Below are 23,142 nucleotides of genomic sequence, written 5' to 3' on the forward strand. Positions count from 1 at the left end.
AAAAGTTTTTCTGTGATTTTATTCGAACTTTGACCGTATTTTTCTAATATTTTCCCTAAAGTACCATATATTGCAAATTATCCAAAAACGTTGTATGGATGTTATACTTTAAAAATATGGAAACCTTTTTAGCTAGTAATGATGGGAAAGGGTTCGTTTTTATGGTGAAACAGGCCTACTAACACACATTTTTACTGTAAAAAGTCAATCCTAACACTATACAGTTCTTCGACTCGGTCCACCTCTAATCCTCCTTAAGACCGCTAACTTGGGATTCTGCCGTGGTCGCCGTCGTTGTGTACGGTCAAGCTCGACAACTCTCGCCACGACCTTCGCAGCCTCTACTCAGGCGCTCATTCATTATGCCTTAAGCCGTTTAGCCACGACAAATGTCACTATGGATTACCCAGCCACCCTCATTTGGTCGTGAGTGTTGAAGTTCAGTTTGCCTGTCTTGTGTCCGCAACCTCTCAGCCGCCAACGTATCCATGAAGGCCAGCGATAGGGCGTGGAAATGCCCGACTAGTTGAAAGAAATAGACTAAGGAAGGCATTAGATTGGAAACAAGAAAATGATGAGGAAATTTCAGAAGGTGAAACTCACCGTGACCACCTCAAAGGCCCTGTCTCAGCACTCTTCCCGTAGGTGGAAGCTGCTCAAGATCTGCATATGAATGAAGAGCTTTCTGGCCATAACTCTGACCGACTCCTGAATATCCTCGATGGTAAGGATTATGGGGGAGGGGTGGGCAGAAAGGTTGAAACATGAATGGAAGACGTCCATGTCCGATCCCTGGGACCTAAGAGAGTAATCATCAAATTGGAGGGCCTCGTCGTGGGCCTCTATTGGGACTTTCTCAACTTTAAAAAGATTAGAGACTCGTCCAAATAATACTTGGGAGTAATCCAATGTCGAATCTTTAGAGACTTGTTGCTTTTAAAAAGTGAATGGTTGAAATATGCAATTGTGGTTTATGAAGAAAATAGTGATGGAATGTTGTTGTTGGGGGTCTTAACTATCATGCAATTTAATAAAACTCAACCTATTTGCTTCCTACCCTAGTTTTGAAGCAAAACATAGAAAACACACTTTGTTGGGAAAATACACCAGGCGCAATCCTAGCTTTTCTTCGAAAATTGAGTTCTACTCTTTCACTACTGCTTTTGGTTATTGCAGAGGCTAGGGTAACCTACAATTATATGTCTGTGTGATTACAATCTTAGAGAATAATTATCAATTCACATGCATTATGGGTCAGAGGACCTATGTCTAGGACTATATTTTATGTGCTTATATCTAAGTCACATCCCATATTGGTTTCCTAATATTTTACCTAACTTACCCTTCTCAGGGTTGGACTTTAGTGTATAAATCAAGTTCCCACTTGCCAAATGGAAAAAGATGTAAAGAGAAGTTTTTAGAAACCAACCCAAAAAGTGTCAGACGCAATTAGGGGCAAATCACGAATGCGTTGAAGATCAAATCATTTTGAATAAGGCATTCCACAAAGAGGATGATACCTAATTTTTAACATTTTTAAATGAAAGAAAATGAATGAAAATATAAGTGATACGCGAACAACCCAAGCATATTGAGCTACTCGAGCCACAAGCCACTTGAATCCAATCGTAGAGTTTGTTCAACCCGAAAGGCTAAGGATTGGATGGATTACTTTTGCAGTATTTACCTTGAGCAGACAGATTAGTCTATATGCTGAGGCCTGAAACACTCCACGAGTTTGATGACCAATCAAACAAGCATGCTCTGAGGGGTTCAAATACGAAAGCCTAAGTTCAACCACAGAAAGGGATTCAAAATTTGAGAAGGAGTTTGCACACTGCAAAGGGATAAAAACACACTTGGTTTTTATTCAATTCCACATTCAAAAGATTCCTCCAAACACTGAGAGGGTATAAGTCTATTTATAGGCTAAGGCCCTTAGCCATTTAATGAAAATAACAAAATTAAAAAGAAAATTAAAAATGATAAATTCCTAAAATGTCTAAAACTTGCCTAAGGATGAAATTTTAAATTGTTCAATAAAAAGAAATAAAACAAAATCAAATTCTATCAAATAATCCAAAATCAACAAGGAAATCTATTCCTTAAATGGGAGGAATGGGCGGCAAGACAACGGTGGCGCGCGCGAGAGGGCGGGGTTGGCACGAGGCGCGCACGCAGGAGCGGCGATCAAGGGTGCTGGGCGTGCGGTCATGGGCGTTGGGCGATGGGCGCGCTGGGCGATGGACGCGCGCTAGTGCGTGTGGACGTTGGTGGCGGCATGGGCGCATGGGTGCTTGAGAGTACAGATGTTGGCGCTGGGGGTAGTAGGGGTGCTTGAGAGTACATATGTTGGCGCTGGGGGCAGTAGGGGTGCTGGCGTGCGTGTGTCGTGTGCAGGCTTGGACACTAGTGGCGGTAGGGGCATGCAGGTGCTTGAGCGTGCAGGTGTGTTGGTGTGCAGGTGCGAGTGGCAGGTCATGGGGTGCAGGCATGGGCGGCTGGCAGAGTGCACAGGGGACAGATGCTGTGAGGTTAGTAAGGCGTTAGCGCACGGGGCTGGGGGGCGTGCTGTGAGGTTCTTACGACACGTTGGCGTGTGAGGGCAGGGGCGTGCACCTGGCTATACATGCGTGTGGGTGGCCTCTCGATAGGCTTGTCCTTGAAGTGGGCCACTCGCTTGGCTTCTCTTCTTCTCCATGCTTTCTCTTGATCCTAGTGGGTTCTTCATTGGCCTTTAAAATAGTAAAAATTTGTTGATGGGTCCAATGAAGTCTCATTCGTTTGGAGGATCTTTCCTCAATCTCATCTTCTTTGTTGGTATTCGTGTCATTTTGGAATGTTGGGCCAAATATGATGACATCATCTCCTGCTTCTTGAATTGGATTCGTCTTCGAATCAAGTTGTTTACCTACATCTAAATAAATCAAGTTAGTCCAATGATATGCATTTATAGTAGGACTATTACTTTGACGAAGTTGAAAATTTTCATTCTCTTCCTTTTTCTCAAAGATCTCCACTTGATTGTCATGTTGGCTCTCCTCACGTGGCTCGTTGTATTGAGGTGTTTGGAATCTTTGAGTGGACGGCTCGAAAGAGCTTCCTAGTTGTTCTCCTTCTTCTTCTTCCATTCTTCTCTCGAAGCATGGAATAGCTTCGGGCATTGTCTCCTCAATATGCTCTAAAAACTCAACACAAGAACTAGGTAAAATATTTCTTCTTTCTTGAGTTAGGAGATCATTACCTTCATGTAGATATAGAAGAAGCAATTGTGTAGCACATAGAGCTTGCTTTATTTCATCTCTTCTATCCATGACGGTTACGACTTTCTCATTCTTTTTATGGGCCTTTTCTTTCCTTTTAGATTGAAGTTCAACAACTTCCTTTTTCTCGGCCTCCAACCTTCTTTCTTCCAATTTTAATCATCAATGTGTACTTCCTTTGGAGAAAGAGGTACAAGTATGAATTTCTTACCTTGATGCTTAGAGGAATATTTATTAAGAAAACCATCCAAACTCACTTTCTTCTCAAATTGCCACGGTCTCCCAAGCAAGAAATCACTAGCATGCATAGGTACAACATCACAAGTGACCTCGTCCTCGTACCATCATATATTGAATGGAACTTGAACTTGCTTTTGGACCTTCACGTCCCCACTATTATTCAACCATTGTAGGCTATAAGGCCGTGGGTGGGGTGTAGGCTAAATTCAACCTCTCCAGTATATCCTTACTAGCAACATTAGTGCAACTCCCACTATCAATGATAACAGTACATGGGATGGAGTTTACTATGCACCTACTATGGAATAGGTTTCTCTTTGTGCCTCTAAGGGTTCTTCCCTAAATTGCAGATTGAGGTTCCTTCTAGCCACTAAGGCTATATCCTTGGAATCCTCCTCTATTTCATCATCTTGACTACTTTCTTCTTTCCTCTCCTCAACCTCTACTTTCTCTTCCTCCTCATCATCCATGACTGGTTATCCCTTTTAAGTATCATGGCTCTTTGATTAGGGCAATTTCAGCTTATGTGGCCTACTGCGTGACACTTAAAAATTTAATATCACTAGTCATAGTCTTGGGAATTTCAGGTTGGGTTTTGGACTTGGATGACTCTCCCTTTTCATAGTGAACCTTCGGTTTTGACTCTATCGATTTGTTCTCCATCTTGCTACTAGTGGTCTTGCGGGTAGATTTGACATACCTTTTAGCCCTTCTTTGGTTTTGCTCCTCTATTTTGACGGCGAGGTGTAGAAATTCCTCCACATAGTGTTGCAAGTCAAGTTTGTCGACTATTTCCGGATTAAGACCATCTAAGAATCGGGCTATGGTGGTCTCCTCATCTTCCTCTAGTTGCAAACAGCTCGTCAACATGTCCATCTCCTTGTAGTAGTCTTCAACTCCGTTGGTGCCTTGATAGAACTTATTAAGTTTCCTTGAATTTGCTCTATGGTAGTGTAGTGGCACAAATCTCCTCTTCATGAGTGTCTTAAATTCTATCCAAGAATCTTCGGGCCCTTCATGGTTCCTCCTTCCATGAGACATCACCTTATCCCACCAAGTTTGTGCACAATCTTTAAAATGAGTGATTGCGAGAATTACCTTCTTTCCATCATCATAGTTGTGGCAAGCAACCACTAACTCAATTTCCTTCTCCCATGATTCGAACTCTTCGGGTGTAGACTTTCCATGGAAGGTTGGGATTTTCAACTTCATGCTCCCAAGGTAGTTTTCCTTTCTTGGTCTCTCTCGGTGTTGTTGGTGTAACGCCCCGAGTCCTTCAGGTTAGTTAGTCTCGAATCAGGAGATTTTTTTTCTTTTCATTTAATTTTAAATTGATTGTTAATTAAATTTATCTTTATTATCGGGCTCTAAACTCCAATTTAAATTCATAATTACCGGACTCCGTATGTTGGGTCTTGTTTTAAGGGAAATGGACTCCTTTCCTCTTGGGCTTGGATTTGTTAGGCCTCCATTGAGGTAATTTGGTTTTAAAACAAAACAAAGAGAAAAATAAAACCCTAGCCCAAGCCCTTTTTCTTTCTTCTTCTTCTTTCTTCTACCCTAGCCCCCCCCCCCCCCCCCCGATTTCTTCTTCATTTTCCAACCCCACCGCCCCCTTCTCTCGTTTTCCGGCAGCTCATCCGGCACCTTGACACAGCACCGGTTGCTAACCACTCCGAACAGAACGACGACACCAACGGCGGCGGCGGCACGACACAAATCGTCGTGAAGCGACATCTGACGGCGACCCGGCGTGCAGCTCCTCCGACAGCGTCCGTCTTCGGTTCCGGCGACATCCAGCAGGTCGCGCGACCCGTCTTCCGGTGTTTCTGCGTGCAAGGCCGCGACGCTCCTCCGCGAACGGCAAGTCTGACGAGAGGCGCACGGGTTCTGTAGCAAATCCGGCGAAACCCAGGAGCGGCGGCGCGTCCCCGGCGGTCTGCAACGAACCAGCGCCGCTCCTCCTCGCGGCTGCACAAGGCGATGGGTAAGATCGGTGGCGGCGCACGGCGAATGGGTTGTTACAGCGGTGAACCGACGGGATTTGTACGTTACAGCAGTGTTTAGGACGTTTGACGGTGACCCACATTCGTTCGAAGCTCGATTTAGGCTACCCAAACCTTGGCGAGCTAGATCTAGGTGACCCACATCCATACGAAGTCAGTTTTGGTGGTAATGCGTCATTCGAACCCTTTTAGAGTTGATTTCGAAGGCTAAATAGGGTACGTAATGTGCTGTATTTTCTGTTTTGGTGTGCTTAGGTGTGAGGTCGACGCGACACTTAAGGGCGCGGTTGTGTGTAAGTAGACAAGGGGCGTGTGCGTGTGTTAATGTATGCGAAATGGTCTCTAACGTGCTGATTTTGTAGCGATTTATGCAAATTCTTTTACGTCATTGTGCTGATTAATTCTCGTTGTGTTAGTCGATATACTTGGAGTTGTGTTGGATGTTTGTCGATGAAAATGGTGAGATTTCTGCTTGCTAAACTGTTGAGTATTGCTGTGGAAATGTTGGTTGCCTGGATATGCATGTTTTGTTCGGCGTGTTTTGTGAGCTATGATCCTTAGTAATACTTGTTAAATAAAGATGTTGGATATCGAGCATGATTGGGTTATTATCTCGTTTTTTTAAAAGTTGTCTATGTGTGGAAACATGTTGAATTGTACTTGTGAGTTGAAAGATGCAGGGTTGGTGGTATAAGAAAGTTTATGGTAAGACTCTGGTGAATGTTGGATTCTTGGAGGGAATGAAAGAGTGGGTGTCAGGGCCTCGGGTATAAATGGTCGGGGGCTGATACGTCACTAATGGAGTATCGAGGCCTCGAGTATAAATGGTCGAGGGTTGATATGAGGAGTCCTTTGGAAGGGAGACTGTTGGGGCCTTGGGTATTAATGGTCAAGGGCCTATAGATGGTGAAGTCATCGGGGCCTCAGGTATAAATGGTCGAGGACCGATGCAGTAGTGTCGGGGCTCTGGGTATAAATGGTCAGAGGCCGACTCTATTCGAAGGGGATAACTGTGGAAGGTTAGGAATGCTGAGATAAGTGTGGAGGCACTTATGGTGTTAGGGAGACTAGAGGTTGGTTGTTAACGTATTTACGGGTTGTGGTTGTCACTAAATTTTTATGGAATGTGTTTATATTTGAATGCATAATGTGTTGAAAGGCATGACTACGATTGTTTCATGATATAATTGAGCATGATGTGTGTGTGTGTTGGTGAGGGCTACTTACGGAGTATATTTTATATACTCACCCCCACACCCTCTACATTGATCGTTTCAAGTGAAGGACTCGAGGGCGACCATGGTGATGGGACGGAGGAGACATGACGAGCGAGGAGCATATGCTGCTTAGTTACTCCTGTTTAGTTGAAGTCATTGGTTAAGGCCATATGTTATGGCAAAGAAAAAAACGATTTGTTCGTATTTGAATAATTGGGAGATTTCCCCTTGTTTTTAGTTTCATTTCGGGATAGGTGCCTGACTGGCGTTTTGCTGAACGCACGCACTAAGCGTGGTAACAATTATATAGATGCAAGCGCACACCTGTCCGAGTAATATAAAATGGATGGAGTATCCAAGTATCGATCCTCAAGGACTTCTAAATAATTTTCAAACTCTAAAGTTTTAAAGAATAGTGAATGTTGAAATGAGTGATTCTTTTAAATGGGAAGTGGTCACAAATAATGGTTTTGGATTTGGGATTTGGACTTATAATGATAAAACCTAGCCCGAATTACTTCAAGTTAGCCAACAAAGAATCAAGGACATGCTAAGGACAATATGCATTTTATTTTAGAAACCAACGATTACGCTTCTCACTTGACTTATGTCTAAGCAAGTTCAAAGTCCTAAGACATTCCCTAATATGTCTATTACGAGAGATATCTTAGTTTTAGGATGGAAATAGTCGCAACCTCGGGTTAAGGTCCTATGTCCAGGCTACTTAAGCGGAACCCTTATGTCTAAGGCGCTCCTCTCCTCGGTTTAACCACACAACAATGCAAATAAGCAACCTTTTCAGTATTGACTTGTTAAGACTTACAGTGGCCTTCTCTAAATCCTAACTTTTTGCGAAAACATGTTGAGCAATGAATGGAAAGCAAAAACACTACTTCTTAGCAACCCTTTTTAGAAATAAAAGGCTAACTATCCATAACCGAGCTACAGACGGGAATTTAGAAAGACATATTGAAGAAAATACAGCAAGTAAAATGGTTGAATGTGGAATGCATGTGTGAAAAACAAAAGTTAACTAACGGAGAGTTTTTCTCGGGATTGAGAGCTTCGCCCTTCTCTTTCAAGCAAGGGGGAGTGTCACGTGCTCTTTCCTCCAAAAACACAACTCTCTTAACTAAAAATAAAGTAAAGGCAAAGGGAAGATAAGCAAAGTGCTGGATTTTTATAAATTTGAATAAGTAGAAAATAACTAAGTACAAATGGAAACAAAACAAAGCTCAATAAAGGAATGTAAAGTGCTCGGGATTTAAAAACCAAAAGCAACTAATGAAAGCAACTCAAAAGTACTTAGAAAGCAACAAAGAAACACTAAAAATGATCAAGAGAAGCAAGCAAGGCTTCATGAATTTGGTGGAGAAGTTGCTGGAATTTATAGCTGTGCATACTTGGTTAGGTAGGTCCTAAAACGATGGTGAATCACCCATTTCCAACTCTTTTGACTGACCAAATCGTGCTCAAACTGATAGTGGAACACTTTTTCTACACGTATGCATCGGTTGGAACCACCAAAACGCATTGGAAGACGCGTTTCATTAAGGGCAAAGTTGGAAGAAAACCAATTTTTCTGCAGGCACGCAGGCGCCTAGCGCCTCCCATGTAGGTTTTTCCGTCTTTTTGCTTCTTTTGATTAATTTGCTCTCCCAAATGGTCCTAAAATGTCATAAATACAATATAAGCCAACCACAAACCATAATATATGAATTTTGCATGAATTGGAACTCAAACGACCGAGAAAAATCCGAAACAAAGCTGAAACATAGTAAAAACAACATCTAAAACCTTCTTTTTACGCATGTAAACAAGCGTAATCAGTGCCTATTTGAGTTTTATTCCAATCATTGAGTTTCGCCTAGTTTGAATAATAAACTTGCCTCGTGAGATGGTTCACGAATGTTGTTGATCGATATTCTATGGGATTGATTTATCGTTAAATTGATGAGAATTGGAATTTGTTTTTATATGTTTGTTTACATAGGGAGTTGGCAGGACGTAGTTGGGGTTAAGTTTAATTAGTTAGGTAGTTAACGTGACCTAGAAGTGTGCGGGAAATTCTTGGTCGTTACAATTGGTATCAGAGCGGAGTCGTTCCTGTAGACTGCCTAGAACCTAGGTCGATAGGGTTTGGTCCTTGTCAGTCTCCTCGTCATGACCAGGTACGCTTCCTAGTTCTGTTTGTTCGACCATGAATGTTTCATATTGCTTATGATTGAGAAATTATTATTGACTGATATTAGATAGGTCGGCGTGTTTCCTTGGTTCATTACATAGACCTTGCTTGAAATTTGTGCTTGTGTTGTGCCCCGGTTAATGCGTTAATGACCTTGGTACTCTGTTCTCTGTTCATTTAGACAATGGCTTTTCGGCGGAACACGAGAGCTCACAACTACGAGGATCCGAATCCTAGGGGTAAGGGAGCAGCGGATCCAAATGTTCCCCCGGCAGTTCCTGGAGGGGTAGCACCCCCGGGCCCTCAGGCAGCTCCTCAGGGAGTTCCCCAGGTGAATCCCCAGGTGTCATTATTAGCTGAGGCATTGCAAGTATTGTTGGATAATGCGAATGGAGCCGGTGGAGCTCAAGTGCTGCAGCCTCGCCGAGCACAAATTCCGCGGGAGGAGGTTCAGTTTATCAGGGATTTCAAACGCTTTGGGCCACCCGTTTTCAACGGGGTGAGTGAGAAGCCTACTGCGGCCGAGGAATGGGTCAGGGAGTTGGAAGCCCTTTATGTGTATCTGGGATGCTCCGACAATTTTAAGGTCCGGGGAGCAGTGTTTATGCTTCGGGGAGAAGCAGTAAATTGGTGGCAGTCGGTGGCGGCAGCGGAGGATGACGCCAACGTACCCGTCACATGGGCAAGATTTAAGGACCTACTCTATGAGTACTATTTCCCCGTGACTGTCAGGAATGAAAAACGGGCAGAGTTTCTCCGTCTCACTCAAGGAAGCCTAACTGTGGCCCAATACGAGAGGAAGTTCACTGAGCTGTCCCATTTTGGAATGCAGTATATTCCTACTGAGCAATTAAAGATTGACAAGTTCATTGACGGTCTACGTAGGGAGATCAAGGGGCTACTGGTTCTGAAGGAACCAACTACATATGCAGCGACAGTCAGGTGTGCTTTGGTTATGGACAAATGTCTCGAGGAGCCTCAGTCTCAGTAGGTGATAGGCTCCAGCTCGGGGGTCAAGAGGAAATTTGCATCGTTCTCCTCCAGTCAACCCTCAAGAGGACACCAGCATCATGTGCAATGGCAGACTGCTCCTGCGGTGTGCCCCTCTTGTAAGAAGAGCCATGTTGGACCATGTTGGGTGGGAAAAAGAATATGTTACAGGTGCCAGAAGGAAGGACATTTCGCAAGGGAGTGTCCGATGACTGGCTCGAATACCCAAGCTTTAGGCCAGAGGATCCCTGCGACAGCGGCAGCTCAAGGTGGGACCCATAGGGCGCGCGTCTTCGCTCTCACCAGGGGGGATGTTGAGCATGCCGAGGCGGTGGTCACAGGTACCTTCTCTTTGCAAGTCTTGAGCTGTGTGTTTATGCTTGTGTTTTATTGCATGCGTGTTACTTTTGCAGGGACTGTTTTAGTGCTTAGTATGCCTGCTTACGCATTATTTGACTCTGGATCTAGTCATTCTTTCATTGCTTCTACCTTTGTTCGACATGCGGACCTAGAGCTAGAATCGTTAGGCTTTTTATTGTCGGTATCCACACCGTCAGGATCTGTGTTGGTCACTAGTCAAGTGGTGAAAGGAGGCCAGCTCTCTTTCGATGGTCATGCCTTGGAGGTGAAATTAATCCAACTGGATATGCAGGATTTCGATCTGATACTAGGCATGGACTGGTTAGCTGCCAACCGGGCTAATATTGATTGCTCGAAGAAGAAAGTTAGCTTTCGCCTGCCCTCCGGACAAAACTTTACCTTTAAAGGAGCCAAGGTCGGGGTCCCGAGGGTGGTGTCGGCATTGAAGGCCAGCCATCTTCTCCAGCGTGGTGCCTGGGCCTATTTGGCTAGCGTTGTGGATGCAAGGAAGGTTGTGCCGAGCATTGAGGCGGTTCGTGTGGTTAATGAGTTCACTGACGTGTTCCCTGAGGACCTCCCCGGCTTACCTCCGTCTCGCGAAGTGGACTTTCGTATAGAGTTGCTGCCAGGGACGGCTCCCATCTCGGAAGCACCTTATCGAATGGCTCCGGCAGAGTTGAAATAGCTGAAGCTACAGTTGGAAGAATTACTCGACAAGGGTTTCATTTGCCCAAGCGTGTCCCCTTGGGCTGCACCCGTGCTCTTTATTAAGAAGAAAGACGGTTCTATGCGACTTTGTATAGATTACAGGGAACTAAACAAAGTTACGGTTAAGAATAAGTACCCCCTACCACGCATTGATGACCTTTTTGATCAGCTTCAGGGAGCGAAAGTGTTCTCGAAGATAGACTTGCGTTCGGGGTACCACCAGTTAAGGATAGGGGAGGCCGACATTCCAAAGACAGCGTTCAGAACCAGGTATGGGCACTATGAGTTTATCATGATGTCATTTGGACTCACAAATGCTCCGACAGCCTTTATGGAGCTAATGAATCGGGTCTTTAAGGATTATTTAGATTCATTCGTCATTGTGTTTATCGATGACATCCTGATATACTCCAAGACTGAGCAATGTCACGAGGAGCATCTCAGACAGGTTTTAACTACACTACGAGAAAACAAGTTGTATGCAAAGTTTTCAAAGTTTGAGTTCTGGCTGGACAAAGTGGCTTTCCTAGGACACATAGTCACCAAGGAGGGTATTGCAGTAGACCCCGCCAAGGTAGAGGCTGTTAGCAATTGGCCAAGACCTAGGTCAGTTACAGAGATTCGTAGTTTCCTCGGCTTGGCTGGTTATTACAGAAAGTTCATCCAGAATTTCTCTCGGATAGCGGCACCGTTGACGCAGTTGACTCGTAAGAATGCTACCTTCACTTGGAGCAGCGAGTGTGAGGAGACTTTTCAAGAACTAAAGAAGCGTTTGGTGTCTGCACCGGTGTTAACTGTCCCCGACGGGACGGGAGGTTTGGTGGTTTACAGCGACGCCTAGCGAAAGGGCTTGGGATGTGTGCTGATGCAACATGGGAAAGTTATAGCTTATGCTTCTCGACAACTAAAGGTGCATGAGCTTAACTACCCCACTCATGATTTAGAACTAGCAGCAGTGGTCTTCGCCTTAAAGTTGTGGAGGCACTACCTTTACGGAGAAAGAATTCAGGTCTTCACGGATCATCAGAGTTTGAAGTACTTTTTCACTCAGAATGAGCTTAACTTGAGACAGAGACGGTGGCTAGAGTTGGTGAAGGACTATGATTGTGAGATTAGTTACCATCCGGGTAAAGCAAACATGGTGGCTGATGCTCTTAGTAGAAGGGCGGCAAGTGTAGCATCTCTTGTTGCGGTCTGCAGTCCAATGCACGGTGAGTTGGAACGCTTAGAGGTAGAACTGACGGTGGATGATGTCTCCGCGTTGTTGGCTCGACTCTCAGTGGAACCCAGCCGGAGGCAGAGGATTATTGTTGCCCAAAAGGAAGACCCTGGCTTGGCCAAAGGCTTTAGTATGGTGAGCCATGGAGACTTCACCCTTTCGGGTGAGGCAGCTTTGCTTTTTCGCGGAAGGTTGTGTGTGCCAAAGGATTATACCTTGAGGAAGGACTTATTGAGAGAGGCACACAATACTCCATACTCGGTCCATCCAGGAAGCACCAAAATGTACCAAGACCTTAGGAAACATTATTGGTGGCATAACATGAAGAGAGAAATAGCTCAGTTTGTTAGCAAGTGTTTGACATGCCAACAGGTAAAGGCCTCAAGACAGAGACCTGCTGGGTTACTGCAACCTTTGAGCATACCAGTTTGGAAGTGGGACGATGTGACTATGGACTTCATTACAGGACTACCAAGGACGGTTAAGGGATTCACTGTGATTTGGGTAGTTGTAGATCGTTTGACCAAGTCTGCTCACTTTATTCCCGGCAAGGCCACGTATACCGTAGAAAAATGGGCGGAACTGTATTTGTAGGAAATTGTCAGACTACATGGTATACTGGTATCCATAGTGTCCGATCGCGACCCGCGTTTCACCTCGACTTTTTGGCGGAGTTTACACAAGTCCCTGGGCACTAAGTTGGATTTTAGCACGGCGTTTCACCCCTAAACCGATGGTCAGATGGAGCGTGTGAACCAGGTTTTAGAGGACATGCTTAGAGCTTGCATGTTAGACTTTGGTGGTAGTTGGGACAAGTACCTCTACCTAATAGAGTTCGCTTATAATAAAAGCTTTCAGGCCACGATTGGGATGGCCCCATATGAGGCACTGTATGGGAAGGAGTGCCGGTCTCCGGTTAATTGGGACGAAGTCAGAGAAAGGGTTCTCTTGGAACCGGATTTGGTGCAGGCGACTAACAGTGCCATTCAAAAGATCAGGGGAAGGATGCAAGTTGCACAGAGCCGTCAAAAGAGTTATGCAGACGTCAGGCATAGGGAGCTCGAGTTTGTGGTAGGTGAGTGGGTGTTTCTTCGTGTAGCACCCGTGAAGGGAACTTTACGATTTGAGAAGAAGGGAAAGCTCAGTGCAAGGTTCATTGGGCCTTTTGAAATTTTGGAACGTATCGGCCCAGTCGCGTATAGGTTGGCCTTACCACCATCGTTGGCAGCGGTTCACAATGTGTTTCACGTGTCTATGCTGAGGAAGTACATTCATGACCCTTCGCACATTTTGGACCCTGAACCGTTGCAACTAGATGAGTCCTTGTGCTACGAAGAGATACCCGTCAAAATTTTGGCAAAAGAAACCAAGTTGTTGAGGAACCGGACGATTCGCTTGGTTAAGGTTTCGTGGAGAAACCACAAAGTGGAAGAAGCTACTTGGGAGCGGGAAGACGATATCAAGGCGAGGTACCTTGAACTGTTGGAACAGTCAACTTTCGGGGACGAAAGTTTTTGAAGGAGGGAAGTCTGTAACGCCCCGACTCCTTCAGGTTAGTTAGTCTCGAATCAGGAGATTTTTTTTTCTTTTCATTTAATTTTAAATTGATTGTTAATTAAATTTATCTTTATTATCGGGCTCTAAACTCCAATTTAAATTCATAATTACCGGACTCCGTATGTTGGGTCTTGTTTTAAGAGGAATGGACTCCTTTCCTCTTGGGCTAGGATTTGTTGGGCCTCCATTGAGGTAATTTGGTTTTAAAACAAAACAAAGAGAAAAATAAAACCCTAGCCCAAGCCCTTTTTCTTTCTTCTTTTTCTTTCTTCTACCCTAGTCGCCCCCCCCCCCCCCCCCCCCCCCGATTTCTTCTTCATTTTCCAACCCCGCCGCCCCCTTTCTCTCGTTTTCCGGCAGCTCATCCGGCACCTTGACGCAGCAAATCCGAAGAGAGGCGCGTGGGTTCTACAGCAAATCCGGCGAAACCTAGCAGCAGCGGCGCGTCCCCGGTGGTCTGCAACGAACCAGCACCGCTCCTCATCGCGGCGGCACATGGCGACGGGTCAGATCCGTGGCGGCGCACGGCGAACGGGTTGTTACAGCGGTTAACCGGCGGGATTTGTACGTTACAGCAGTATTTAGGACGTTTGGCGGTGACCCACATTCGTTCGAAGCTCGATTTAGGCTACCCACACCTTTGCAAGCTAGATCTAGGTGACCCACATCCATACGAAGTCGGTTTTGGTGGTAATGCGTCATTCGAACCCTTTTAGAGTTGATTTCGAAGGCTAAATAGGGTACGTAATGTGCTGTATTTTCTGTTTTGGTGTGCTTAGGTGTGAGGTCGACACAACACTTAAGGGCGCGGTTGTGTGTAAGTAGACAAGGGGCGTGTGCGTGTGTATATGTATGCGAAATGGTCTCTAACGTGCTGATTTTGTAGCGATTTATGCAAATTCTTTTACGTCATTGTGCTGATTAATTCTCGTTGTGTTAGTCGATATACTTGGAGTTGTGTTGGATGTTTGTCGATGAAAATGGTGAGATTTCTGCTTGCTAAACTGTTGAGTATTGCTGTGGAAATGTTGGTTGCCTGGATATGCATGTTTTGTTCGGCGTGTTTTGTGAGCTATTATCCTTAGTAATACTTGTTAAATAAAGATGTTGGATATCGAGCATGATTGGGTTATTATCTCGTTTTTTTAAAAGTTGTCTACGTGTGGAAACATGCTGAATTGTACTTGTGAGTTGAAAGATGCAGGGTTGGTGGTATAAGAATGTTTATGGTAAGACTCTGGTGAATGTTGGATTCTTTGAGGGAATGGAAGAGTGGGTGTCAGGGCCTCGGGTATAAATGGTCGGGGGCTGATACGTCACTAATGGAGTATCGAGGCCTCGGGTATAAATGGTCGAGGGTCGATACAAGAAGTCCTTTGGAAGGAAGACTGTTGGGGCCTTGGGTATAAATGGTCAAGGGCCTATAGATGGTGAAGTCATCGGGGCCTCAGGTATAAATGGTCGAGGACCGATGCAGTAGTGTCGGGGCTCAGGGTATAAATGGTCAGAGGCCGACTCTATTCGAAGGGGATAACTGTGGAAGGTTAGGAAAGCTGAGATAAGTGTGAAGGCACTTATGATGTTAGGGAGACTAGAGGTTGGTTGTTAACGTATTTACAGGTTGTGGTTGTCACTAAATTTTTATGGAATGTGTTTATATTTGAATGCATAATGTTTTGAAAGGCATGACTACGATTGTTTCATGATATAATTGAGCATGATGTGTGTGTGTGTTGGTGAGGGCTACTTACGGAGTATATTTTATATACTCACCCCCCCTCCTCTCCATTGATTGTTTCAGGTGAAGGACTCGAGGGCGACCATGGTGATGGGACGGAGGAGACATGACGAGCGGGGACCATAGGCTGCTTAGTTACTCCTGTTTAGTTTAAGTCATTGGTTAAGGCCTTATGTTATGGCAAAAAAAAAACGATTTGTTCGTATTTGAATAATTGGGAGATTTCCCCTTGTTGTTAGTTTCATTTCGGGATAGGTGCCTATTTGAGTTTTATTCCAATCATTGAGTTTCGCCTAGTTTGAATAATAAACTTGCCTCGTGAGATGGTTCACGAATGTTGTTGAATGATATTCTATGGGATTGATTTATCGTTAAATTGATGAGAATGGAAATTTGTTTTTATATGTTTGTTTGCATATGGAGTTGGCAGGACGTAGTTGGGGTTAAGTTTAATTAGTTAGGTAGTTAACGTGACCTAGAAGTGTGCGGGAAATTCTGGGTCGTTACAGTTGGAATCTTCCTCTTCCTTGGCCATTGTATGCTCTTCTTGTGGGACCTACATCAAAAGGTTCTTCATTAGCAAAATATTCATTTAAAGTACCTACCTTTTCCTCTTGGGAATCGTCGGATATCTCTCTTGGACTCATTGGTCTCCTTCTGCGTGGCATTCGTTGTGGCCTTTCCAATCCTTGAACTCGTGTGTTCATCATTTGTAAGGATTTGGTAAGATCTTTTAGCCATTGTGTGAACCTTGCAAAGGTTTGCATTTGAGCTTCTTTAAGTCTGTCATCGCTTTACATAGGCCTTGTCTCTTTCTTCTTGCAAGTCATGAGACTTTCCTCTTGTTGTCATCACTATACAAGTAAAGGTTAGTATAAACTAAGCAAAACTTACTCTCACTCCCTTACTTATCGTCTCGTCTTCCTCTCCTTTGGTAGGGTGGGTGTTGATGTGTATACCCTTTAGAGATGCTCACTTGAATGCTCGTGGCGAATCGGTCTTGAAGCGAGTATAAGCCTACAAGCAACTTGGCAAAAATATTCTCTCTTTTGTTTTTTTGACAAATGGTGTCAATGGTATAGATGATACCAAAGACAAGAATTAAATGGCAACAGAAAAGACCAAATGATTCTAAGAACCAAAAGATACTAAATGATACCAAATGGTAATGAAGAAGTATGAGACAAGTTATAAACAAGACAAGATAGATGATACCTTGAGTCTAATGCTCTTGGTTCTATGGACTCAACAACAATATACAAATTGATGTCAAAGATAAACAACAAAAACTATGCAAATAAAATCAAGGAAATAAAAAATAAACTAAAAAGATGTACAAAATCCAATTTGTAGTGCAAACACACAAAAAATAACACTTACCAACAAAACAGTAGCCTTGATGGTAAATAGGTTGGCTTTGGGTGAAGGGTGTGTGATGTATACAGATCGGTTGGGGCTCCAACCAGTGGCAAAATGTTAGCACAATAGGTATGTGGGCTGTCGAAAGGTTTGGAATTCATTGGAGGGGGCTGCTCTCTCAAAGAAATTTCTGAGGTTGCACAAAAGGACTCTCTCGGGTGGCCTAGTAGGTAGGCGGTTGTCCTCCTTCTTTTAGGATGTCCAAATCGGTCAAAATAATTCAACAATATTTTTAAATCAAAATTTAAATAATTTTAGGATTACTTGCCAAAAAGAAATCGATTTGGACAATATTTGATGGCCCAAAGATTTTCTCCAAAAACGTCAAGCTTCAAATATGAAAAATTTTTTGCTTGGACACCTTCTCTTTTTTCCGTTGATAACTTCTGCTACCGACCTTGGATGGCAGCACTGTCCCTGAAAAGCTCTTCCAAAGATCTTTAATTAGGTACCTGATTTGACTATATTAAGTAAAAAGGTCAGCAAGATACGAATCGTCGAAGTTGGGACTGGATTTTCTCGATGAGGATTTCCAGAAAAACAGTGCAGAAGAAAAAGTGATAACTTCCAAACCGCAGATCGAAAATTATCTATTATGGGCTCTCTGAAAAGCTAACTCAGAGGTCTTTCGAATGGCATCAGTTTCACTCAATTTGGACTCCTGAGCAAAAATGGATAAATTTTAGAAATCGGCTCTTGGTTTGTGTCTCTGGAGGTTTCTCTCAAATTATGGGATTCGAATAAAAGTTGATAACTTTGGCTATAGGTGATATGAACCAAGGAGCTACCGTTGTTATGCCTCATGGACCGATTACAAGATCGAGAGCTAGGAAACTTCAACAAGCTTTGCTACTTCGTGTCCAAGCGTTCTTGAACTCGACAAGAGAAATAAAGGAAGATGTGCAAGAAGTTAGAACTATGCACTTCAATTTGGTGCAAGTTATGCATTTTTAAGTGTTTTTATGGCAAGTTAAAGTCCACTTGGTCAAGGTCAAAGTCAACTCCATCAAGACAAGTCAAAGTCAACTCATTCAATTCAAAAACCAAGTCAAACACTCACATCCCTCATTATGGACGGGATTGCAATTATTTTGGTTGGCTTTCCATGTTCTTAACCTTTTCATTTGCTTGTCTTTTCATTTCTCGTAAGTTATGTCTTTTCATTTACAAGTCTTTTCATTTCTTGTAAGTTACAAGTCTTTTCATTTGCTTAAGACTTTTCATATGGCTTGTTAGGATGGCTATATATAGCCTTGAGATGTCTTGTTGTAAGACAATTTGAAGTTGAATGAAAAGTGAGTTTTCTCATTAGCTTGGTTGAGAGATTTATCTCCCATTTCTTGTGCAATTTCTTGTGTCTTTAGAATTTGCATCTTAGGATCATTCAAGCGGTGTTGATCATACCTCTTGTGGAGTGATTCGAATCACGAGTTTAGAAACAAGTTTTCTCTACTCTTGATATTGATCATCAAGGTAATCCGTTCTAAAACTTTTCCTTGGGTTGATTCCATACTTGTTTTCGGGGTTTTTGGGATTGAGTTCTATGGGTCTTGTTCGTTAGCAAGGTTCTTAGATCCAACTCTCAAGGGTTTCTTAACATTTTAGAGTTGGATCTAAGAAATCAACCCAAAATGTTAAGAAACCCTTTAGAGTTGGATCTAAGAACCTTGCTAACGAACAAGACCCATAGAACTCAATCCCAAAAACCCCGAAAACAAGTATGGAATCAACCCAAGGAAAAGTTTTAGAACGGATTACCTTGATGATCAATATCAAGAGTAGAGAAAACTTGTTTCTAAACTCGTGATTCGAATCAAGACCCATAGAACTCCAGAATGTTAAGAAAGCCTTGAGAGTTGGATCTAAGAACTTTGCTAACGAACAAGACCCATAGAACTCAATCCCAAAAACCCCGAAAACAAGTATGGAATCAACCCAAGGAAAAGTTTTAGAACGGATTACCTTGATGATCAATATCAAGAGTAGAGAAAACTTGTTTCTAAACTCGTGATTCGAATCACTCCACAAGAGGTATGATCAACACCGCTTGAATGATCCTAAGATGCAAATTCTAAAGACACAAGAAATTGCACAAGAAATGGGAGATAAATCTCTCAACCAAGCTAATGAGAAAACTCACTTTTCATTCAACTTCAAATTGTCTTACAACAAGACATCTCAAGGCTATATATAGCCATCCTAACAAGCCATATGAAAAGTCTTAAGCAAATGAAAAGACTTGTAACTTACAAGAAATGAAAAGACTTGTAAATGAAAAGACTTGTAAATGAAAAGACAAGCAAATGAAAAGGTTAAGAACATGGAAAGCCAACCAAAATAATTGCAATCCCGTCCATAATGAGGGATGTGAGTGTTTGACTTGGTTTTTGAATTGAATGAGTTGACTTTGACTTGTCTTGATGGAGTTGACTTTGACCTTGACCAAGTGGACTTTAACTTGCCATAAAAACACTTAAAAATGCATAACTTGCACCAAATTGAAGTGCATAGTTCTAACTTCTTGCACATCTTCCTTTATTTCTCTTGTCGAGTTCAAGAACGCTTGGACACGAAGTAGCAAAGCTTGTTGAAGTTTCCTAGCTCTCGATCTTGTAATCGGTCCATGAGGCATAACAACGGTAGCTCCTTGGTTCATATCAATAGGGCTCTGATTAAAGTGAAACTTGGTTTGTTGAAAAGCTTTTATGGTGTAGAACACAAACAAATAAGTTTTGGGTACTTTCAAGTAACTTTTTAAATAAAAAATTATTTGCAAGAATGATAGATCTAATGGCACGTGGAAGACAAAGAACAATGGAACTTTTTATGAGATTTTCGAATAAAGCAATGTAAAGACAAGACTGAAATTTAAAGACAGAAAATGAACATATATCCCGGTCTAGAGCCTAAGCTCTGATACCAAATGATACGCGACAACCCAAGCTTATTGAGCTACTTGAGCAACAAGTCACTTGAATCCAATCGTAGAGTTAGTTCAACACAAAAGGCAAAGAGTTAGAGGGAGAGAGAGATAGCGAACTAATAGCTTGACATTTATTCCCAAGTCACCGTACCTCCTGCTTCTCCGGTACTTGATGTCCGACCTTGCCATTTATTCCGAAGGCCAAACACCACTACTTCGCAAGCTCCACTCTTCTTTAATCCCTCAAGCCTAACTCCTCGAGTCGTATTGACCCTTGACATTTATTCCCAAGGCCTGAACTGTGCACCGGTCCTTGTCGTTTATCCCCAAGGTACCGATGACTTCCCAGCGTATTGGTCCTTGACATTTATCCCCAAGACCCCAATACACGTTTACAGAAAATTTGACGTCTGGCCTTGTCATTTATCCCCAAGGCCACTACTCAAGGCTTTGAACCTCCAAGCGATTTATATGCATTTTCCAGGTCAGAACACTCAGGGTTAACGGTCCATCAACCCGTCCCTTTTCCCTTCACCCTCCACCACTTCACTAACCCTTCCGTGACCACCTACAAATAAACCCCCCCCCCCCACATTCTAAATCACTGCACCATTACAAACATGCTTTTCCACGTAATAAACAAAATTCATCCAACAGCTCACAACCAGACAATATGAATTAAATTATCGATATAACCAAGCTAGCATTTCATCTACATCCCATTAGCACAACGTCATGAGCCAATTACTTCTAACTACAACAGTTCAGAATCTACTAATCACCTACAACAACAAGAATAGGAAACAAGTTTCCTTAACAGTGTTCAATAATAGAAATACGGCAACAAGATCGCTAGAATTCACAATTCAAACCAACAATCCTTACATGCTTATTTACATTATGTTAGCAAGAAAAACCAAAAAAAAATCAGCATCAAGGACATTCTGTTAACGGTAAAAATGCACGCACTCGCCCCCTGGTGCTACTTACACACAACCGCGCTCTTAAGTTTGGTGTCGATCTCACACCTAGGCACTAAAACAGAAAAACAGCAAGTTACATATAATATTCAGCCTTCAAACTCAATTCTAAGAGGGTTCAAACGACTCATTACCCCAAAATTGACTTCGTATAGGTGTGGGTAACCTAGATCCAGCTCGCCAAGGTGTGGGTAGCCTAGATCGGGCTTCGAACGGGTGTGGGTAAGCCCGAATGCCACTGTAACGCTGCTGTCCACGAGTTGCAGCAGGGGCAACGCACCAAATCAGCAACTACCGAAGAACGTCGCTGCTGTGGGCCACCGGAGTGAGGTGGGGACGCTGCTGCTGTTTCTCGAGACACCACACCGCCACGAAATCGTGGATCTGGGCTGGCTGTAGCTGCTGTGGAACACCCGAGGATGGAGACGCGCCGCTGCTGCTATGGAACTGCTGGAACCGCCGTGAAATCGCGTCGAAGCCTTCGCTAGAGTTCAAAGGAACGCCGCTGTTCGTGGGTCTCCGCCGGAAGGTGCCGCGCCGCCGTTCGCTGCTGCGCCGACGTTCGTGGGTCCCCGCCAGAAATCGCCGCACCGCCGTGAAGCTGCTGCAGGTATGGTCGTCGGAGGCGCGGCTGCTCGGTGTCTCGCCGGAGAACAAGAAGGAGGAAGGTGGAGGTGGCTGAACCGAAAAAGAAGAAGAAATTGAGGGAGGGGGCTGTCGGCTTCAACAAGAGAGGAAAAGGGAAAAGGAGAACAAGTGGCTAGGGTTCCCTTTTCTTGTTTCAAAACTTTAACTCCTTTGGGCTTGGGTTCTTTTCCCAATGTTTAAGGCCCACTTACCCAACTCTTCCTTGTTAAAACAAACCAATAATAGAGTTTCGTAATTGGCCCAATGATCCAAAACATGTGTCGCATAATGGAATTCCGTGCTATATGTAACTTGATAAATAACTACACGCTACTAACTCACCATTAAAACTGTAACAATACACACCAGTCGAGATGTCACACTTAAATTAAATAAGATCACTGATGAATCAATTAAAAAAAATAACAATGAAATAAATCAATAAAACAATAAATAAAAATCCATTTTGTTATAAAATTTTCCGGAACTCGGGGCAAGCTAACTTGAGTAACGCGGGTCGTTACAGATACACCTAACCACTCCCATTTAACTTGGACTCACGGTTATAGCTTTGATTCAAACACATAGAAAAATCGTGCCTCATTAATCAAAACGCACGTTCTGTCAAATTGTCCTTCAATATTGGGCAAGGCGCAATTCCTGCAAAACAGAAAACCGTTATTTTCTTCCAACTTTGACTGCAGTTTTCTCATAATTTTCCTAATGTACCATAGTTTGACTTTTATGCAGAAATGTTCTATGCATGTTCTACTTTAAGAATATGTAATCATTTTTGGAAATTAATGATGGTAAAGAGGTCAAAATTGTGGTCAAGCAGACCACCGACACATATTTCTGCAGTAAAAAGTCAACCCTAACAGCCTTCACGACATTAATACCCTAAGGATCGACGAGGGGGGCATTGGGAACCTTAGTTTATGACACGCAGTCGTCCTCGGCCGTGATATTCCCCCTTGTTTTCCCTTCATCCATGGGAGAACCCCACACAACTGAGAGGGCGAGGATGGGGTCATTGTTGTCATCCGCACACAAGTGGGTTGTCACAGGTGGAGGGTTAGGAAGAGAACCATCAACAATGGGCTTCACCTTCAGCACCCTTGTGGATGACTCAACCTCGTTCGATTTGGAGGAAAGAATGATACTATGCACTATGCAACGGCGCTTAAGTGGCTATACCACCTCCTTCGAGCTGGTGAATCGGTTTGTCGATGAGCTTCCCCCATATGAATCGATCTTGAGGCTGGGAGGGGGCATGGCTGCCGCAGCGCTCGTTGACCCACCACGACAACCACTTGGGGAAGCCTAGCGTGCTCGCAGAACAAGCCGAGCGACGAATTCAGGTGTAGAGGCCAAGTGTGATCGAACCAGACCTACATAAAATGACCCACCATGAGAAAATGATCATTTCGCATGTGCAAGGAACGATGATAAAAAAGCTTACCAGTTGACAAACCAGCCTGGTCGGAGAAGTCGTATTAACCATGGACCGGCTCGATAGGGTCTCAGGCGAAGTTGTGGTACATCAACTTTTCATATGTGATGATTGTTGAAGGAGTTTGGTCGAGAAGGGGAAGTGTCGGTATCTTTTGAAGCACCGACATGGTTATAGGAGAAGGAAACGGGACTCCACTCGGCAAGGCTGTGGAAAGAAATCCCTAAATCTCAAGACATCCATTTGCAAAAATTGCC

The 23,142-nt window shown here is 43.5% G+C and overlaps 2 long non-coding RNA genes across 2 annotated transcripts; one reads left to right on the forward strand and one right to left on the reverse strand.

Annotated features, from left to right (window-relative positions):
* The first annotated feature begins 14,058 nt into the window (after positions 1-14,058).
* LOC148209053 (uncharacterized) lies at positions 14,059-15,859 on the forward strand. The gene is made up of 3 exons (XR_015787387.1): positions 14,059-14,435; positions 14,525-14,562; positions 15,547-15,859. It is a non-coding gene; the product is annotated as an uncharacterized LOC148209053 (long non-coding RNA).
* Positions 15,860-20,499: 4,640 nt separating this feature from the next.
* LOC148209054 (uncharacterized) lies at positions 20,500-21,598 on the reverse strand. Its single transcript, XR_015787380.1, has 2 exons — positions 20,940-21,598; positions 20,500-20,860 (listed from the first exon to the last, which is right to left on the reverse strand). It is a non-coding gene; the product is annotated as an uncharacterized LOC148209054 (long non-coding RNA).
* Between the last annotated feature and the right edge of the window lie 1,544 nt (positions 21,599-23,142).

This window comes from Momordica charantia (assembly GCF_013281855.1).
Source record: "Momordica charantia cultivar OHB3-1 chromosome 9 unlocalized genomic scaffold, Mcharantia_2.0 BLBB01000009.1, whole genome shotgun sequence".
Lineage (NCBI taxonomy): Eukaryota > Viridiplantae > Streptophyta > Magnoliopsida > Cucurbitales > Cucurbitaceae > Momordica > Momordica charantia.